Source organism: Rhodamnia argentea, chromosome 1, assembly GCF_020921035.1.
Source record: "Rhodamnia argentea isolate NSW1041297 chromosome 1, ASM2092103v1, whole genome shotgun sequence".
Lineage (NCBI taxonomy): Eukaryota > Viridiplantae > Streptophyta > Magnoliopsida > Myrtales > Myrtaceae > Rhodamnia > Rhodamnia argentea.
The window spans coordinates 14,530,311-14,551,435 of NC_063150.1; the positions used below are offsets into that span (position 1 = coordinate 14,530,311).

Below are 21,125 nucleotides of genomic sequence, written 5' to 3' on the forward strand. Positions count from 1 at the left end.
TGTGGCAGTTCAATCATTCCGATCAATTTTGGTCGAAAATTGCCGGCGTGAACTCCGACCATGCCATATAGGAATACTAGCATTAGTGTGGATAAATTTTAATACTATTTTAAATTTTTGTACAATTTTTTTCCTTTTCCCTTTTTCGTTTCCTTACTTATTTTTTTTCATGGACTTTGCTGGCCAAAAACAAGGGGCGGGATGCCCTCGTGGAGTCCGGGTGAGGGCCGCGACGGCCTCTCCCAATCTGGACAAGCGAGGTTGTTGCAAGCCCTTGCTCACACCCGGCGAGGTCCTCGCCGGCCTTAGGCCAATAACAAAAGTAAAGTAAAGTAAAGATGAAAGATAAAAAAATTCATAAGAAAATTCAAAATATTATTACAAAAAGTCCAAGTCAACACCCGCGGGCAAAAATTGGCTGGAAGAACCGAATAAACACAAATACAAATGGATTAGGGCTGAATTGGCAAAAAAAAATGTATGAAATTGAATTGACATAATTACAATAGGTTTAAGACTATTTTAGTAATTTTTCCCAAGTAAGAGAGAGAAAGTAATAAAAGAAAATCACGTCAACATTTTTCCTTATCCATGTAGACGAAATTAATGGGGCAATCCGATTGCATCAATTTGACAAGTTTTAAAATTTGATCGCATTTTTGAAGTTTTAAGAATCAATTGGGGAAAAGTACACTAGAAGTGTCATAACTTGTGTACGGCGTTCACTTAAGTGCCATAACTTTCAAAATGTTCACTTAAGTGCCATAACTTTCAAAAATCGTTCACTTGAGTGCTACGTCGGAGCAAAATCGTTCACTTGAGTGCTACAGTAACTTTTCCGGCGTGCCACGTCGGCCTTTCAGCGTGCCACGTCATCTTTCCGGCATCTACAGTAACTTTTCCGACGTCTACAGTAACTTTCCCGGCTGCCACGTTAGCTTTTCCGATTGCCACGTCAACATGACACTCAAATGAACGATTTTTAAAAGTTATGGCACTTAAGTGAACGTTTTGAAAGTTATGGCACTTAAGTGAACGCCGTACAAAAGTTATGACACTTCTAGTGTACTTTTCTCGAATCAATTGTACTTTTAATACAATTTTTATATTTTCGATGCAAAAGATACTCATGGTAACGATAGAAAGAAGAAAAAACACATGTAAAAAAATTGTTTATCAATATATGCGCATGTGCATGCGTGGGTGCGTGCGTGTATGTATGTGTGTACGTATCACGCAACTCCCAAGTCCCGAGTCACATTATCGGTTGTGTTAAGATTTTCTATGGATTTTTGGATTTTCAGCCCCATAATCTTATCAATCAATCACTCTTAGTTAAAAAAGATTCGGGTAACTTCACTAATATGAGGGATATTGTTTTTTGTAGAGACTATCAACTCGATTTAGACGTATGGCGATATGCACAATTTACATATGTGATAAGTGAAAAAATGAACACCCACATCAATAAGCGAAAAGATATAGATACTTAAAAGCATCAACGGAAATTGCAAATGCTTAATCAAACGCACCATAAATTTGCGGGAAGGTTATACTTTCACACCCAATATGATTAACACCTTTACTACCAGTAGTTCCTACACCATTGCCGGTCGATCCCGACGGTCGCCGATCAGTCCTCAAATTATTATCGATCGATCTCAATGATCCCTTGGTCTTAATTGTGGAGCTAATACACAAACGTCAACGGAGACTTGGTGGAAACATGTTCAATGGATCCTACGCGCGTCCTTTCTGTTGCAATCGCTCATTGCCTTGACTGTGATTTCGCCACAACAACCACAAAAGCAAAAACATTCTCACTTCAATCCTACCATGAAAAGACCGAGATTGCCGTCTGAAGATTGGCCTTCCTTGACAACTCGCCTTGCCCAAGCTATCCATTTCGCGGCATTCTCGCGCATGCCTCCCTCGTGCGTCGCCCCAATAACCATGTCCAAGCACCTCTTCACCTCTTCTCTCCTGTCGCGACCTAAAAAAATAGACAAGTTAATTTTCGGGCTAATGGATTATCAAGTTAATTAATTAACTAACCTAACTCGGACTCTCCCAAGTCCATACCAAATCGCAACTTAAGGTTCAAATAATTAACATGCAATGTGTTTTGAATTTGGAGTCGCCACTAATCATTTTCGGTAGGTTGATTAGAAACCTAAATAAAATAGCGGGAGAAGACTATCTTATTTCCGCGAACCAGAGATTTTGAATTCGGGGATTTGGTTACGCTAGATTTCTCTAACGCCCTTTCGGTACCATTTTCATGAAAAATATTTGATTTGGCAATTTTGATGGATTTTACTTGAAATTCAAAGATGCAATTTTTTTGGGGTTTTTCTTCTTTTTTATGAGAATGCAAAACATTGAATTTTGTGCGATATACACCATGGATGATTTAGAAAAAAAGAAAACGCAGCCAATCACGAGTATTTATAAAAATAAATTAACATGTAATAATGCTAAATTTTGGAACACGTGGCACGTCTAAAATAAACAAACAAATGTTCAAACCAAACGATTACATTTTTGTAGATCGAGATGGAAATGATTACCTTCTATTACACCAAATCTTACTCACGTACAAGTTATAGTTCCCTTCAAGATCTCGGAGCTAGAAGAACGCGGCTGTCGTCGAAAATGGCAAGCAATGGCGTTGTTGGGTGGCGAGAGGCGAAATATGTGTCGGGACTCGTCGAAGATGATGCTCGACTAAAACTCTTTTCTTCACTCTCGAATTTTCTCTTCTAATTTTTCTCAAGAACTCTCTTTTTCCTCTTTAAAAATTTCTCTCAAAAACTCTCTCAAAACTCTCTCAATTCTCTTCCACTCCCCTCTTCTCAAAATTCCACTCAATCCTCTTCCTCTTTTATAGGCAAATTTCTCCACCCTTCGGTCTTCATCTTCATTTCTTCACCTTCCATTTTCATCTTCCCTTCTTCATCTTCATTTCTTCACCTTCCATTTTCATCTTCCCTTCATCATCTTCCCTTCTTCATCTTCCCTTCTTCATCTTCTGTTGGTATTTGCAATACGGTCCCCGAAGTTCCAAGTATTTGCAATGCAGTCCCTGAAATTTCAAATCTTCTCGGTGTATTTTTCCATCCCGTGCCTAGTCTAGACGCATGCTAAATTAAGTGTTCTGCTTACCCAATTATATGCCAATGCAATGTACGCTAAAAATAAATATGTGAGATGATTTTTATAATTTTTATGCAAAAAATAGATTAGTCAAAATTTAGGCGTCAACAGCTGCCCCTCTTTGAGTGGAGGCTCGTAGAGGTTCCGCTCAAAGACGAAATTGAATCCTAAATTTTGACAGTGCAAATTATGGATGAACTTTTTGGCGGGAGTTTTAATCCCATTTTTATGAAGTGATGCATGATATGCAAGACTGTAAATAACATGTGTCAAAACTTCTCATTTTTCATGTTAGAGAAACATGCACATGGATCGCATACAAGAATACCTGTTTTACCAAATTTCTCGTAAGCTAATGGTTCTCTTAATTTCCAAGCTTCTTTTTGCGGATGCAAGGATTTTAAGGTATCGGTGCCTTATCCGTTATCAGAGACTTCTCCCTAATGCAAGACAGCGCAAGATATGTGTGTCGTTTGAGATCACAAGAGCTACGTCGTTGTGAGTCGAAAGAAGTGAAATCAAGTTCACAAGAGCTACGTCGTTGTGAGTTGATCAAATGTCGAAATCGCCAGTGCATATGTCTTCACGATTCGATAAAGGAGAACCAAAATCATAAGAGCTACGTCGTTATGATTTGGTTTGGATCAAAACCATGGGTGCTTATGTCTTCATGATTTGATAAAGGAGCCGACAATCATAAGAGCTATGTTATTATGAGCCGACTAAATGTCAAGATCACCGGTGCATACGTCTTCGTGATCTAAGACCGAAATCATAAGAGCTACGTCGTTATGATTTGATAAGATGTCAAGATCGCTAGTGCATATGTCTTCACGTCCCGATGGAAAAGGCATATTGCCCGAATTAAACAATATTTGATAGGAGCACCATCGAATGGAATCGATAAGTACAAAAGGGGCATATTGCACGAATTGAATCATAACAACTATCATCAGAAGAGTTGTTAATTTGAAAAGGGATTCGGAAAACTTACCCGGGTTCTCCAAACGATTAATCAAGGAACGAAGCAGATTGTTGTATCGTACCTGGTAGGCATTTGCCAACAAAACTTGCTCATTCAATAATCCTTGGATGAATTTCGAGACCTTGGGAGGGAACTCGAACATCGGGAATGTATTACCTATCATGGAATGTCAGAGGTAACACGTGCAAACATATTCAACAATGAGTTCATGCAAAACTTTTCTGCCAAGCTTGCAATGATTAGAAATAACATGTGTATAATGCAATCATTCATACTATGGTTCATACATAACCATTCTATCAAGTTTGCATTACCAATTTTGTCCAGGGAGGTTCTCACATTACGAATACCTCGAATGTGAGCTGAATGGGGGGACTTTGGTCCGAAAGGGCTTTCTCTCACTCTCGAGAAAAGCTATTTATCCTGTCTGCAGGATTCAAAAGAAATCACTCAATCTTTCCATCATCGCATTCGACAAGGATCCGAGTAATCTCGCAATTGATACGACCGAGCCGATCTGGAGGTCTTGATTAGGACCGTAATGAGGGCTAGGTCAAAGGTTTACAAAGGGGACTCTAATTGAGTCAAGGTTGCTGAAATGAATTTCTTCATCATCTGCTCCGGATTTACAAGTCAAGAATCCCGCAAAAATGAGAGAGAAATAATCTTGCTCGAACTTCTTCGAGTGATGCTTAAAATCATTTAACTCTACGTTATCTCAAGTGTCCTAATCGGAAGAGACTTTGGAGGGTTATAACGTAGGCTAGGATTGGGGACCGAGGAACGAAAATGCTCGTTTTGGCTCAGAAATTAAATGAGAAGGGGCTTAACGTTGGTGATCATCGCCGACTAGTCACCGATCTTGGTCTTCTGGAAATGTCTTGAGAAAGAATACCATTATTGAATGAGGGATGGTAGTTTTCTACTGAAAATTGCACTTTGCAAACCGATTTCTTGGGGAGTCTTCTTCCCAACAAGTGTCTGTCAAGGATTTGCAAGAGACACAATGCAAACATGTACATGGAATTTACAACTTAACCTGCAAAAATGTACATTCAAAATTCAGAAGTACTTTACAAATGAATGTGCATTGGCCTTACTTTTGGTAGGCACTTTGCTTTTCCTATGCTTGAAATTTTCATATGAGATCGGCCTTTGCTTTTCTTACTCCCGACTCTCATTTTTCTTTTTCTTTTTTTTTTTCGAGAAGAGATTTCTTTTCCTTTTTCTTTGAGAGCTCTTCGACATCTCTTTATTTTTTTTTTTTTTTTTTTCCGAGAGCGGGCCCTTCTCCTTTAAACTGAGTTTGCCTCTCCTTTTTTTTACAATCCCATGATTTTGAACAGGAATTACAACAAACATAAACATTTACAAAGAAAAATTATGTAAACATAAAAAATCTAGCATACAAGAAATGAGTCCATTCGGGAATTCTCTGTTGACCCGACTATCTCCAATTCTAATCCTTGGGAAAATGCTATCTTCGTCTTTGGAATGAGCAAATGATCACCAACGGGGGTTTAAGAAATGAATTTGCAGGCTCAAGTGGGCTATGCAAAGAATGAAGTGTATAGGATAGAGAAATGAATGCTCTTCATCATCCTAAGGCACTTGAATTAAAATTCGAGTATAAATGCAAAGAAACACCCGAAGATTAATGTTAGTCCGAGCAAGAAAATTTCTAACCATTTACCTCGTGTTGCTGCTAGAATTAACCCGTCTGGACCCCGATGTGGGGTGGTTCTTGACAGGGGTGAAGAAATGAAACCACCGCTCAAAAGGGGTAATCAATGGATAACTTGTAGTGTTTAGGATAGAGAAATGAACGCCTCCGTCACTTCAGCTATCGTACCTTTCGCGAGAAAACTCTTTACCTCGGGGAATGCGGAATTTTGCCACCGTTCATCTCGCTTGAAAAAAATTGGACGTGTTTGGGAAATGATTGCCTTTCATCATCCTGTCATGCCCCATTCCATACATCTGATGTATCTTATGTAGTTCATGTTCCTTATTCAGAGTTGGTAAATTAAATATGAGGAACAGTCATGCACAAACTATGCAATGTATGAGTGTTTTTGAGCATATAAAATGTAGCAACTTTTTATCTTGGTGCAAGCACGTAAGAAAATTTTTAGGGGCGTGGATCGTGAGTTGCCCCTGCTCATGCAAATGAGTTGCAAAACTTTATTGTCTACTTCGAGACTCGAGATTGTCAGAGGCTTCAAAAAATTTCTCGAGTTCATTAATTTTAAAGAGAAGGGATACTTCCCTATCCGGAAAGGCGGTGACCCCTGTAAAAATCAAAAGGGAAAGCGTCAATGTACGTTCTCATGTTCTAAACGAGTTGAAACGATACCGCTTTACCCTTGTACGAATTTCTTGTGAACTTTGAATTGAAAAGATTAACTCATCTGGATCGGATTGTATGTCAGGGATGTTATATCTCCGGTTTTGTAACCATTGGGCTGAGCTTCAATCGGCATTGAATGCGAAGCAAAAGGTTTTTATTAATCTTTGTACATTGATGCCAAATCCCGAGGATCGAACCCGGGACGCCTCGGACCACTTGTCATTCCCCCAACCACTAGGCTATGGTGATGTTGGCGTCCATGGTTGGTTCGCTTTTTGTTATATTGTCCTCAAAACAGGTTGGCAATCCCCCGTTGAGAATGAAATAAGATTAAATTAGAGTTTGAAACGACTAAGAGCCAATTGGGACGATACGGAGTTACCCATCTTTGAGCCCGCTTGGTCTTTTACTCGTATTCTCCCAAGTAAGGCTATTCGGAATCTCTCTTTACGGATGTTCAGGGCGTCGTCCACAAATTGATTTGCTACTGGCCTAGCTTAGTAAGGAACTTACGCATTTGACAAGAGAGGAGAAAATTCGTCCTTTAACTCTAGGCAAATTCTAGACAGGTTAGAAAGTAAAAAATATCCCACGTAGGGGAACTATACATGGAATTAAAGGAGTATTCATGCGAGATTGGTTCCACCTCTCTTTGCTGGCCACTTCAACGATCAAGCGATTCTGTCTTGGACTAAACACCAACAATCGTTGTTTGAAGACCCATAATAACTTGCTTCGGATCACGGCTCTGGAGGTCCTTCATTTCCAAACAGGCTCATCAAGGTAGCAAGCTCATCATCAAAGTAATCTTCTGATTTTTCGAGCAATTGATACTCGAATTGGGCATTGTTACTTGCTAACACGGTGTGATTGCTTGTGAGCGATCGACTCCTTAAGCTTGAGCCTCCGTCGTTGCTCGGGAACTTGTAGGGATGATCAACTGTCGCTACTAGAACCACCAGCGGAATGTTGGTATAACTTTGTATTCTTGATTGGGAAGTGGCCGGGTACCTTTTGCTCGGTAGGTTTTCCCGGAATTGATCTTCCAGCCAACTCGGTCCGGTCGCCTTGGTCCCAAGCTGCATCGTGCTTCCTCGACTTATCTCTAACCCTTTGAAGGTGATTTGTGACACTTTGCATGGTGAGTCCGTCTATATTCATCATTTTATGTACAGCCGAGTGGTCGTCTTGAATTGATTCCTAGTCGTCGAACCGCCTCAATGAATATAGAATGAAGCTTGGCGGACCAAAGGGGCCTTTTCTTTTGGACAAAATCGTCGTCGTCGGCTTGGTCGTGGTTTTTTTGTACAAGTAATTGCTTCCTTACTGACATGCTGCCAAATGTTTTGGAGCACTTGAATGCGGACCGGCTTTCGCGGGGACGTCTCGAGCACCATGCGATATGGCCCTCGTTATGAACTGCTGATCATTACTTGCTGATACTACGATGACCTGTATGTCCAACTCGAGAATCAATGATCTTTAAGAGACTGAAACCGTCCATGTCGATCCCTACGACGGCCGTGACGACGATGTCAAAATCATATTTGTCTCGCCTCGGTACTTGTAAGGCATCCGTTGCTTTCGCATTAGCAAACACCCTGTACATGCAACTTCTCAAGATAGCAACGAGGATTGAGAGGGAAACGGGGTTGCCATCAATGACCATGACTCGTGAGATCTTCGGGATAGGAAGGTTCCCATACTTCCGCTTGGAATGAACGTGTTTTTCTTTTAAAACCTTCCATATGTAGATCAAAAATGGTCATGTTTCGACCGGAGATCGAGCTTTAGATGTTCTCGAGACTTGCAAAACAATCGCCCGAAAATCACAAAAGTGATGGTGGTCTTTCGTGACGAGTTACGGTGGTCATTTATAAACTTTTTCTGATCTCGTTAGTCTCGCATATAGGTTCTCGCTTTTTCTACGAAAGAGGACAACTTTTTCTCTCCTTTCCGGTCTTAGTGCCTTGGATCCATTTCGTAATAACTCTTGCCTCTCACTCAATCTGTCATCTTTTTCCTTTTCTGATATGTAGGAGCCCTCAAATCTTTTCGCTTTCTCTATGAACGAGGCGGTTATTTCCTTCCTCGGATCTTTTCGGTTCCCCCTACGAACGAGGCAGTTATTTCCCTCCTCAAATCTTTTCACTTCCTCCCGAGGCGGTTATTTCCTCGAATCTTTTTGCTTTCTCTAATAACGAGGCAGCTATTTTTTTCTCAAATCTTTTTGCATCTATCTATGTGAAGGCTTTTAATGCTTTTCCTTTCGGCGTTCGAGTCAAATCGACAAAGAATTCACGCATTTAAGCATGATGATATTTGCGGATAGTCTTGTTCTTTGCCCCTTGATTAACTCTAGGCGTAAAAGGAAGAATGTCTCACATGGGGACTTTGTAACAAACAGTACATTCATTCACGCATGTCTCTACTTCTCTTGAGAATTCATAAGGGCTAGCTAGTAATGCTCAAAAGAGTGATATTTTGAAAGCCCATAATAAAAACTCAAGCTTCATGTAGGCTACTGATTCGGAGTTTCATCGGTGTTGAATTGGCCGATTGTGACATCGTGGAAACTCCAATTGTAGTGATGCATGTCACTTCCCTCGAAGGGCATCGGTTACGCCTCCGCAAGGCCGACTTTTCGGGATGTATCCCCAACGAAATCCGATTGTGCGAGAACTTGCTCGGGAGGATGAATCGATAAATGAGCATTTTCAATGCTCGAGATGTGGCTCATCAAGGAACATGCCACCAAAGGTGATGGGGTTCTTTGCGAGACATGGCAAATAGCGATGTTAAGAGTATCCCTATACCTCTTGATCTCTCGCTCGAAGCTCTTCATTTTCTTCCTTTAGAGACGCAAGTTCATGACTTTCACTTCGAACCTTCACTCGGGCCCGCTTGTTTTGAAACCAAAACCTGACCTTCAAGGGCTCCATTCCTAGCTTCCGGCTCAACTCATTTTTTCGTTTCCCGTTCAAGTAAGGGCACTCCTTAAAGGCAGCTTCGAGCTCTTTGATTTGATGTTTTCTTTTCTCGGGGTTGACTACGATTTGCTGCTTTGCTGCTATTGTTGTTCTTGTTATCGAGATCTTGAACTTCACCGCCAAGGGAGTTGGGTTTTACGGCTTCTGCGCTGGATCCGGCCTCGAAATTCAGCAGTTCATTCTCGGGGATGTCTAGGTTGGTTGCCTCCAGTAGGTGCTGGTAGCCTACAAACATGTTGGATTGAAATACTTCTTCTTGCTTTTTGTTCACTCTACTCTCCGGTTGTATGCTTACTCTCTCCAAATTCTTTTGAGTAAACATGCATGTTCCGAGCCTCCCTTTTAACGTGGATGAAAACCACTAAGCCGAGTGCTTCTCCCAAGATTTTGTGTTTCCCGCTCTGTCTTCTTCATTTCCTTCGACACGGTGGGACCCTCAAATCTTTTCTGCAAGTATGCTTGTCCCTCTTTTAATATGGCGGAACCTTTAAGTCATTTCGCAACTTTTTCGAATTCGTGAGCCTCGAGATGGTAGATCCAGTGATTCACGGACGAAACGTCTGTAGTTTCACCCGGATAATTAACTCGGCCCCCACAATAATTATTGCTATGACTTTTCCTGCCCTTTAAATTAGGATTTAACGCCGAGATGATCATCGCTTTCATATCTTCATCTCCAACCTTCTAAGCACTCTTTCGCATCCATTCTTTTTCGGTTGCTTCAACAACAATGGCCTCCCCCCCCGCACACGTCTTCTCGGGTGAGGTTTTGGCCAAATGGGAGAAACTTTATAATCTCCTAGGCCAGGGCTACTCTTATATAGCCAATCATCCGGAGGTCGAAACTGAAATTCGTCTTATGTTTAGGGATATGGACGCTACTTCTATTCAAGGTACCAAGTTAGAAGAGGAATATAGGATCTTCCCTACCCTCTTCACTAACTTCCTGGAGGCTTACAATCACGCTCATCAAGATGTTACTTTGGCCTATCTTGTGAGGGCACGCTATCGAGGATCGGACGAGATAACTTGGTGTTGGCCGGTCTTGTAGCCGACAATTATAAGAAGGCCCTTGACTACGGTAATGATCAAGTTTCCTTGCTGGTTCGTGAGAGGGGAAACTTGGTGGAACGTTTGGCCATGTCTCGGACCATCTTTGAGCGTGATCCGCTCAATATTGTTTTGAAATTCCAATGCACATGGCTGGAAGAAAGGATGGACGATCGACCCTGGATATAGCCCGCGGGAGAATGCCGATCCATGACTTGGAATCTGCGTCGAGTATCACGAGGACAAGGTAGCCGAGCTTAAAGAGAAATGTGAGCTCCTCCTCTTTAAGTCTGGCGGATCTTGATTCTCGAAGCGATCGGTGTAGGCGGAGCATCAATTGTATGGAGGACCCAGTTAAGCTCCTTTGTGATGCTCATTAGGGCTCGGTTTGGCTTTACGTTCCCACCCCGATGATCTATTTGTAAGGCTTTCGATGGATGAAACGAATGCAAGTTTTTACCGATTTCATCTTGGTCGTCATATTTTTTCGCAAGATAACCCCTTTTACTACGTGAATATGTAAATCTCACGCTACCGATGGCTGATTCAATTGGGCCGGAGAGACCCCCCATTCGAAACGATCTCTCAAAGAAAAATTGGTAGCGATGAAACAAACGAATGCCCAAATGTGAACAACTTGTGAATCCGTATTAATATTATAACTCGATTATGAAAACATCGAGTAAATCAAGTATAATATTTCTTTACGTAGTCGAATTCACTCGGGTTGGTAAATACACGACCATCCATCTCGGCCGTAATCAAAGCACCACCGGGGAGCACCTTCTTTACTATATATGGACCACCATAGTTTGGAGCAAACTTCCCTTACGGGAGTGGGACTATTGGCAACAATTTTCGCAAGACCAGGTCATTGATCCGAAAATATCGAGGCCGAACTTTTTTGTTGAATGAATTAGCAACCCTCTGCGATAACACTCGGCCATGACATATAGCCTTAATTCTCTTTTCATCGATCGGATTCAATTGGCTTGCCCTCTGCTTGGATCCATTCGACTTCCGTCAAGATAGCTTGAGACAGATATACGTAAGGAAGGAATTTCCACTTCAACCTGGTAGAACAGCCTCCATTCCATATACAAGAGAATACGGGGTTGCCCCGTAGATGTCCGGATCGAGGTCCGATACGCCATAAGTGCAAATGGCAACCTCTCATGCCAATCGCGATAATTCTCAGCCGTCTTCGCTAAGATTTTCTTAATATTCTTATTGGCGGCTTCTCTTGCTCCATTCATCGAGGACGATATGGGGAAGAGTTCGGATGCTTGATCTTGAATTCCTTGAACAATTCGTCTATTAGCTTGTTGTTCAAATTTGAGCCATTGTCGGTGATTATGGCTTCCGGGTGAACCATATCGAGCGATGATATCTCGACGGATAAATTTCACGATATTTCGTGCTTGTGACCGCTAAATAGGATGCGGCTTCGATCCATTTAGAGAAATAGTCAATTGCTACCAAGATGAATCGATGCCCATTGGATGCTTTAGGATTGATAGGGCCAATAACATCAATGCCCCACATAGAAAACGGCCATGGTTCGGATAAGCGATGCAACTCATTCGGAGGGACATTAATCTTGTCACCATGAATCGACATTTGTGACAACTCCGGACATGCTGAATACAATCTCTTTCGAGCGTGAGCCAATAATAACCCAACCTCATAACCTTCTTAGCTAACATGTGGCCATTCATGTGTGGACCACGAGATCCCTTCATGCACTTCCATCATCGGACGAATCGCCCGGTTGAATCAACGCATCTTAGCGGGACGGAATCGAATGATCGCTTGTATAAATTTTCTCCATTTAAGAAGAACTTGAAGCCATCTTCCTTATGTACTTTTGGTCGGATACGGTACTTTCTTTGAGGGAACCGCCGCTTTCGAATATAAGTTTTGATGTCATGGTACCACGGCTTACTATCGGGTTCATCGATCACGGCCATACAATATGCCGGCTTTTTTAATACCTCGATTTTCAGTGGGTCAACCTCAAGTCCATTGGCGATTTGTAACATTGAAGACAAGGTAGCCAATGCATCGGCGAATCGATTATGAGTCCCGGACAGATACTCAAATGAGATATCCTCAAATTCCTTCACCAGTTTATCCAGATACTCATGGTAGGGTAGCAATTTAGCATCTCTCGTCTTCCACTTTCCAACGATCTGAAGGATAATCGGAGCGGAATCTCCGAACACCTTGAGTCGGGCTATCCCCATTTCAATCGCAGCCGGCACCGAGGATGCATGCCTCATATTCCGCTATATTATTTGTGCAAGGGAATACCAATTTTGCGGCCACGGGATAATGTCGACCACCTGGAGATATCGAACCGCGCCCGTGCACGATCCCCGATAAATTGACAGCTCCGTCAAAATACATAGTCCAGATGTAATCTTCCACCGACATGATCCGATCCTCGGAATAATAGGCATCATCATCTCGTCCCGGATTTTCAGCTAGGACATCCGCTATAGCCCGTCCCTTGATTGACTTTTGGGACAAATATTGAACATCAAATTCGGAGATGAGGATCTGCCATTTGGCAAGTCTACCAATCAAGGCGGGTTGATTAAGCAAGTATTTGATAGGATCGCACTCTGTCACCAGAAGTACCTGGTAATGCAAGGTATATTGCCGAAGCCTGTGCGGTACCCGCACTAACGCCGCACATGTTTTCTCGCTTCGGTGTACTTCATTTCAGGCGGTGAATTTCTTGCTCGAGATAATAAATGGCTCGTTCTTTTCCATCCTCCTGCCTCTCTTGTGCTAACATAGCACCCAAAGACTCACTAAGGATTGTGAGGTAGAGGATTAAAGGTTGCCCGGTGTTGGAGGAATAAGCACGGGTGGACTCATGAGATCTTGCTTCGGTTTCCCAAAAGCTTCTTCACATTCGCTATCCCATTGGATTAGCGCATTCTTCTTTAACAGCTTGAGGAATGGCTTAGCGGTTTCTGATAACCGAGAGATGAATCGAGCAATATAGTTTAGCTTTGCCCATCGGACTTCGAACTTCTTTAACCGTCGTCGGCGGCTTAAGCTCACGAATAGCCTTGACTTTAGAAGGGTCGACTTCAATACCCTTATTGCTTACCACGAATCCGAGCAACTTGCCCGAGCTGGTCCCAAAGACACACTTGGCGGGGTTGAGGCGTAACTTGTACTTTCGGAGTCTATCGAACAATTTCTTGAGCGTTTCGACATGATCTTCTCCATGTCTTGTTTTTGCTATCATGTCATCAACGTAAACCTCAATCTCATTATGCATCATGTCGTGGAAAAGGGCAACCATGGCTCGTTGGTAAGTAGCTCCAGCATTTCTGAGACCGAACGGCATCACTCGGTAATGAAACATTCCCCATGGTGTGGTGAAAGTGGTTTTCAACTTGTCATTGACATTCATCGGGATCCGATTGTACCCGGAAAAACCATCCATGAATGAAAACAATTCAAACCCCGCTGATCTGTCAACGAGCATGTCAATATGTGGGAGGGGAAAATCATCTTTAGGACCGGCCTTATTCAAATCTCGGTAATCGACACGGACTCGAATACGTCCATCCTTCTTCATGACCGGGACTATATTGGCAACCCAATCGGAATATTCGTAGTCTCCGGGAATCCGACGTCAACGACTTCATGACTTCCTCTTTGATCTTCTGGACCAGTTCTAGTCCGGCCCTCCTTGACTTTTGCACTTCTGGCTTAGCCGAAGGATCGATTGGCAAACAATGTTCGACAATAGAACGGTCAAGACCGGGCATATCTGCATAGGACCAAGCGAAAATGTCCTGGTAATCCTTCAAGAGCTTAATCAAGCGCTCGGTCATCTCTTTGGAAAGGTTTGGCCCGATCTTAACTTCTTTAGGGTTTTCTGCATCGCCTAGGTTGACCGAGACAGTTTGTTCATCGGTCAAGGGCTTGATCTCCTCATGTCGTTCGAAATCCCGACGAATTTCCTCATAATCTGGACTGCACTCATCTAGGTCGTATACTTCTGAATCCACTAGATTTCCCTCCTCATGTATCCCCCTGAAACATAAAGTAACAAAATCAGAAAAACAAACAAGGTTTAATTGCGGTTTTTTTTTTTTTTTTTTTTTTGAAGAACTTTATTTATTTATTTTTTGTTATTATTATTTTTTTTTTCAAAACCGTGGGACATGAATTCTTGAAGAAGCCCAACCCTCGGTTCTCACCATGAAGACAAACTTGTTGGTCGTTGGTTATCGTCATCGGGTTGGTTTGGGATACTTCAACAAGATTCGAAAAATAGTGCAATTTTATTGATATGAAATTACATCTTCTAGGAAAAAATTCAAGAGTGCAACACGGAATAGAAATCCCAATGTGACCCAAAACCTAAAGGAAACGAGAAAAGGTCCCACGCGGGGATTGCATAAACATAAAGATGTTACTCGAATCTAAACCCTCCAGGTGGATCATCACATATGGCATTGACGAATGATTTAGAAGGTTTAGGCGCCGGGTAAGGTTCCTCTTTTTGCGCTCCGTCTTAGGATATAGCAGCAATGGTTACATCATCAAAACAACCGGCGATATCGAAGACTCCTTCATCCTTACTAGCACCAACCTGTCGATTCCCGGCCCGAATACAGCATTAACTTTACGAGAATGATCCGGCAAAGGATTATTCGGACATTTGGCTGTTTGTTGCCTTGGAATGAGAATGCCTTAGAATCAAGAAGATCTTGAATCCGATGCTTCAACACGAAACATTTGTCGGTGTCATGTCCAGGCTCCCAGCGGTGGTAATCACATTTCTTTGATGGATCATATTTTGGCGAGCTCGTGTTACCGGATCGTAGAGGCTCGGAAGTCGAGTAAACCTCTCTTACGTAGAACCGCGAGTACACGTGACGGGGTTCCTGGTAGAGGAGTAAGCTGCCGAGGGGGCCGTTGATTCCCTCTTTGTCGTTGTGCGCCGAAATTAGCCTGCTTGCTGATTAGGAATTTGCACAATGGCGGCGTGCGGGTCATGGGTTTTCGGTTGTAGGTCATGTTAACCTGTGGAGCCGGTTCCTTATCTTTCCTTACCGCAAACCTCTTAGTCGTCGTGGTGACATCATCGTACCAACCTTTCTTCATACCGTTCTCGATTTCTTCAGCCATTGCGATGAGATGGCTGAATGACGTAGTGACGGATCCCGAGTCGGGTTTTCATAATTCGCGGCAGAGTGAAACAAACAACTTCATGAGCTCCCTTTCCGGAGGGACTGGTTTCATTGAGATGCCACATTCCTCCACCTGGTGGCATCCGCTTGATTGTTTCTCCTTTCTTCATCTCAAGCCGTTCAAGATCTTCTCTCGGTGGTGAGCACGTCCAAGTTAAAGCTGAAATGTTTGATGAAAGCATTAGCTGCCTTCTCCCAATCATCCATCCGATAGATCTCGTAGTCCGTATACCACCTCATGGCGGCTTCTTTTAAACTAGCCTGGAAAGTCTGGACCATTAGGGGGCCGTTGGTCGCGTGCTTATTCATTCTTGCCTGGTACATACGGGACGTGTTGAACCGGGTTAGAAGTCCCATCATACTTCTCGAAGTCGGGCATTTTGAACTTCTCCGCACTTGTGACCTTTGAAAAGACAGACAAGTCAATCGGGGTATGTTGTGAGTCCCCTCGACCTCTCGGATCCTCTGTTCCATTTGGGCCAATCGCTTGGCCGTATCACCATTCAACCCGGGGGCCACGGGGCTGGCTTGGGGGATTGGGACTACGGGCGGCGTGCTCGAGCTCACGCTTGTGAAGATCACGTCTTCTAGCGGCATTGTCGATAGGGAGCGGTTTCCGGGGCTTTACCGGAGTTGTCCATAGGAGGAATTGGAGCGGGAATGGTTAGCGGCGGGCTGGTGGTGGATGATTGAAGTTTGGCGGCGAAGGCAGCCATCATTTCTTCCATCTTTCGGGACATCATCCCTTGAGCGCTCGGTCAAGGAGCCAAGTTTCTCGTCTAGGGGCAGCCGACGGTGGCGTTGATGTCGGCCATCTTCCTTGCGGCGATCGAGTAATATGTGGAGGATCCGTGATAAATTACCATGTACGTAGTAACAAACGCAAAATGAGTACAGAGAGCAAGAATATCGAGCCGGTCCATGGCATCCCTCTAGACTCAAACGAACAAAGTGATTATAGCCAAAGGATTGAAACATGTAATTTTCAGTTTATCCGCTTTTAAAAAAAAAATCCGTATTAATTCACACGTTGACTGAAATTCGTCCAAATTTTACGAGCTTGTAGTTGAGAAGATGGTGAACAACTTTCATGTTGGCCAATCGGACTAGAAATGAGCGGATCAAATCAGTTTAATGTGTCTTTTCGAAAAATCGCATTCAGAAAACTGTTATAACCGCAGGTAGTTGAAAAAACGAAAGGCCATCTTAAATTATGAATTTAATTCTGAAATTTTGTAGGATATTAGTTGAAACATAGGTCTACAACTTTCATATTTGGCACTTACTCAAAACTCGATCGTAGAATTTAGTAAAAATCTCACGACAAGAACAAGCCAAATCGGAATGGAGGACAAGCGATGAAATTGTAAAAGCTACGGAAGCAAAGTGCGAAATTGGAAATAAGACAACGATACTCCTAAACCATGGACCAGCTCAAAATAAAAACGAGATAATAGGATAAAAGAGACAAGAAATTACCGTTCATATGAAGAAAATGTCAATCACAAAGACATGCGCATGAATTGTGAGTTTAAATCTTATTCTATCTATCCAAAAGGCTTTTGCAAGGTGAAATGATGAACGAGGCGACATGTCGCAGCCTCGCGCGCAATCATCATGACTAGTCGCAGCCTCGCGTACAATAGTCATGACTAGTCGGGTTCAATCACTTCGGCTTTGTTCGGTCGACAAGGGCAATTCTCATGCATCGTAGCCTCACGTGCATAAGAACGACCCTTGAGCCATTTTTTTGAAAAAATTTTCGGGATCCAGATGGGATAACCTTTAGCGAAGCCTTACCGCCAAGGTTAAAGGACCATCTAAATACCATCTTAAAACTATTAGTGTGACCCAGGTTTGGTCACGGGTTTTGTGCAGTGTAGTGCAAAGACGATAAATCATGCACAACAATTAAAAGCAAACACCGCTTCAATGATTCAAAAGTTAAATCACAATTCCAATTCACCAAGCACGCAAAACAAAGGGTTAGCCAATCACTCATCCCCTTATAACTTCCAATCTGCAAAAACATTTAACACCTAAGAATGAGAATTCAACCAAAGTTTGCCAAATCAAGTGATTCCTTTTTCATGAAATTATCTCACCTAAGTCCTCTTAAATTCCCCAGCGTAGTCGCCAAGCTGTCGCGACCTAAAAAAATAGACAAGTTAATTTTCGGGCTAATGGATTATCGGGTTAATTAATTAACTAACCTAACTCGGACTCTCCCAAGTCCATACCAAATCGCAACTTAAGGTTCAAATAATTAACATGCAATGTGTTTTGAATTTGGAGTCGCCACTAATCATTTTCGGTAGGTTGATTAGAAACCTAAATAAAATAGCGGGAGAAGACTATCTTATTTCCGCGAACCAGAGATTTTGAATTCGGGGATTTGGTTACGCTAGATTTCTCTAACGCCCTTTCGGTACCATTTTCATGAAAAATATTTGATTTGGCAATTTTGATGGATTTTACTTGAAATTCAAAGATGCAATTTTTTTGGGGTTTTTCTTCTTTTTTATGAGAATGCAAAACATTGAATTTTGTGCGATATACACCATGGATGATTTAGAAAAAAAGAAAACGCAGCCAATCACGAGTATTTATAAAAATAAATTAACATGTAATAATGCTAAATTTTGGAACACGTGGCACGTCTAAAATAAACAAACAAATGTTCAAACCAAACGATTACATTTTTGTAGATCGAGATGGAAATGATTACCTTCTATTACACCAAATCTTACTCACGTACAAGTTATAGTTCCCTTCAAGATCTCGGAGCTAGAAGAACGCGGCTGTCGTCGAAAATGGCAAGCAATGGCGTTGTTGGGTGGCGAGAGGCGAAATATGTGTCGGGACTCGTCGAAGATGATGCTCGACTAAAACTCTTTTCTTCACTCTCGAATTTTCTCTTCTAATTTTTCTCAAGAACTCTCTTTTTCCTCTTTAAAAATTTCTCTCAAAAACTCTCTCAAAACTCTCTCAATTCTCTTCCACTCCCCTCTTCTCAAAATTCCACTCAATCCTCTTCCTCTTTTATAGGCAAATTTCTCCACCCTTCAGTCTTCATCTTCATTTCTTCACCTTCCATTTTCATCTTCCCTTCTTCATCTTCATTTCTTCACCTTCCATTTTCATCTTCCCTTCTTCATCTTCATTTCTTCACCTTCCATTTTCATCTTCCCTTCATCATCTTCCCTTCTTCATCTTCCCTTCTTCATCTTCTGTTGGTATTTGCAATACAGTCCCTGAAGTTCCAAGTATTTGCAATGCAGTCCCCGAAATTTCAAATCTTCTCGGTGTATTTTTCCATCCCGTGCCTAGTCTAGACGCATGCTAAATTAAGTGTTCTGCTTACCCAATTATATGCCAATGCAATGTACGCTAAAAATAAATATGTGAGATGATTTTTATAATTTTTATGCAAAAAATAGATTAGTCAAAATTTAGGCGTCAACATCTCCCTTGAGCCCCTTCTCCGTCCACCCTTGCCTTCAGCCTACCTCCCACACATCCTGGACCAACTTAGCGTTCGTTAGCCGATCCGACAACCACTACAAAAAAACACGGTTCCAGCGACGGAATTTGCGACGAAAATTTCGGCAAAATTCGTCACTAATTATTTTTGCCACGAATTTTGCGACGAAAAAAAATTCGTGGCTAATTAGGCGTTGCAAAATTTAGTGACGAAAATGTTTAATTTTCGTCGCTAATTTGCGATCAATCGTATTCGTCGTTAATTTTAGCGACGAAATCTAAATTTCGTCGCTAAATTGCGACAACCAATTTTCGTCACTAAATTTAGCAACGCAAATATGTTTTCGTCGCTAACATTAGCGACGATAAATAAATTCGTCACTAATTTTGGCGACGAAATGAATTTTTCGTAGCTACTTTTAACGCCGAAATTAATTTTTCGTAGCTAATTTTAGGGACGAACTAAATTTTTCGTAGGTAATTTTAGTGATGAAATACATTTTTCCTAGCTAAATTTAGTGACGAAATACATTTTTCGTAGCTAAATTTCGGCAAATTTTAGTGACAAGATACATTTTTTGTCGCTAATTTTAGTGAAAAAATACATTTTTCGTAGGTAATTTTAGTGACGTAATACATTTTTCGTAGCTAAATTTCGGGAAATTTTAGTGATGAAATACATTTTCCGTAGGTAATTTTAGTGACGAAATACATTTTTCGTCGCTAAATTTAGTGATCGAATACATTTTTCGTAGCTAAATTTCGGCAAATTTTAGTGACGAAATACATTTTTCGTCACTAATTTTAGTGACAGAATACATTTTTCGTAGCTAAATTTCGGCAAATTTTAGTGACGGAATACATTTTTCGTAGGTAATTTTAGTGACGAAATACTTTTTTCGTAGCCAAATTTCGGCAAATTTTAGTGACGAAATACATTTTTCGTCGCTAATTTTAGCCACGGAATACATTTTTCGTAGCTAAATTTTGGCAAATATTTGTGATGAAATACATTTTTCGTAGGTAAATTTAGTGACTAAATACATTTTTCGTAGCTAAATTTCGTCAAATTTTAGTGACGAAATACATTTTTCGTCGCTAATTTTAGCCACGAAATAAATGTTTCGTAGCTAATTTTAGTGATGAAATACATTTTTCGTAGCTAAATTTCAGCAATGAATAGTTTAGTTTGTCGCTAATGTTAGCGATGACAAATCAAGATGTGTGGCTGATTTTAACGACAAAAAGCGGGTTTCGTGGCTTGTTTTAGCGACAAAAAGCTTATTTCATCGCTTATTTGTGCGACGAATACTGTAGTTCGTCGCTAAATTTAGGCAAAATTAAATTTCGATCACAAAATTTTGTGACGAAAAATTTGAATTTCGTCGCAAATTTGCCCCGTGAACTATTTGTTACTAAATTTAGCGACGAATTGTGGGTTTCGTCACTTTCGTCACCAAATTTAGCAAGTTGATTTTGTGTGGTGACGAATAGTTGATTTCGTCATACCACCCACCTGGGTGGCGCTGGTGGCTTGCGCACTCTTCCTCTCGCAAAAGGTCGAGTGTTCAAATCCCGGAGGCGTCGCGGGGTGACTTACCCGGTGGCACGTGTGTGGTGGCTAGCACGTGTTGCCCCTGGGGTTTACCTCCCGGTTGCCGGTCGTGCGGGGGTTCCCTGGGTCATCAAAAAAAAAAAATAGTTGATTTCGTCAACGATTTGCGACGAAAATAGCGACAATTCAACGTTAGAAAGTTTAGCCACGAATTTTTTTTTTTTTTTGCCACGAGCATTGTTCGGGGATAAATTTAGTGACGAACTTTGTGACAAATATTGTTCAGCGATAAATTTTGCGACAACCAGGCATGAGATGAATTTTGCAACGA

At 41.7% G+C, this 21,125-nt stretch overlaps 1 long non-coding RNA gene across 1 annotated transcript; it reads left to right on the plus strand.

Annotated features, from left to right (window-relative positions):
• The first annotated feature begins 1,853 nt into the window (after positions 1-1,853).
• Positions 1,854-19,265, plus strand: LOC125315824. The gene is made up of 3 exons (XR_007199124.1): positions 1,854-1,985; positions 15,434-15,438; positions 19,233-19,265. It is a non-coding gene; the product is annotated as an uncharacterized LOC125315824 (long non-coding RNA).
• Positions 19,266-21,125: the final 1,860 nt, after the last annotated feature.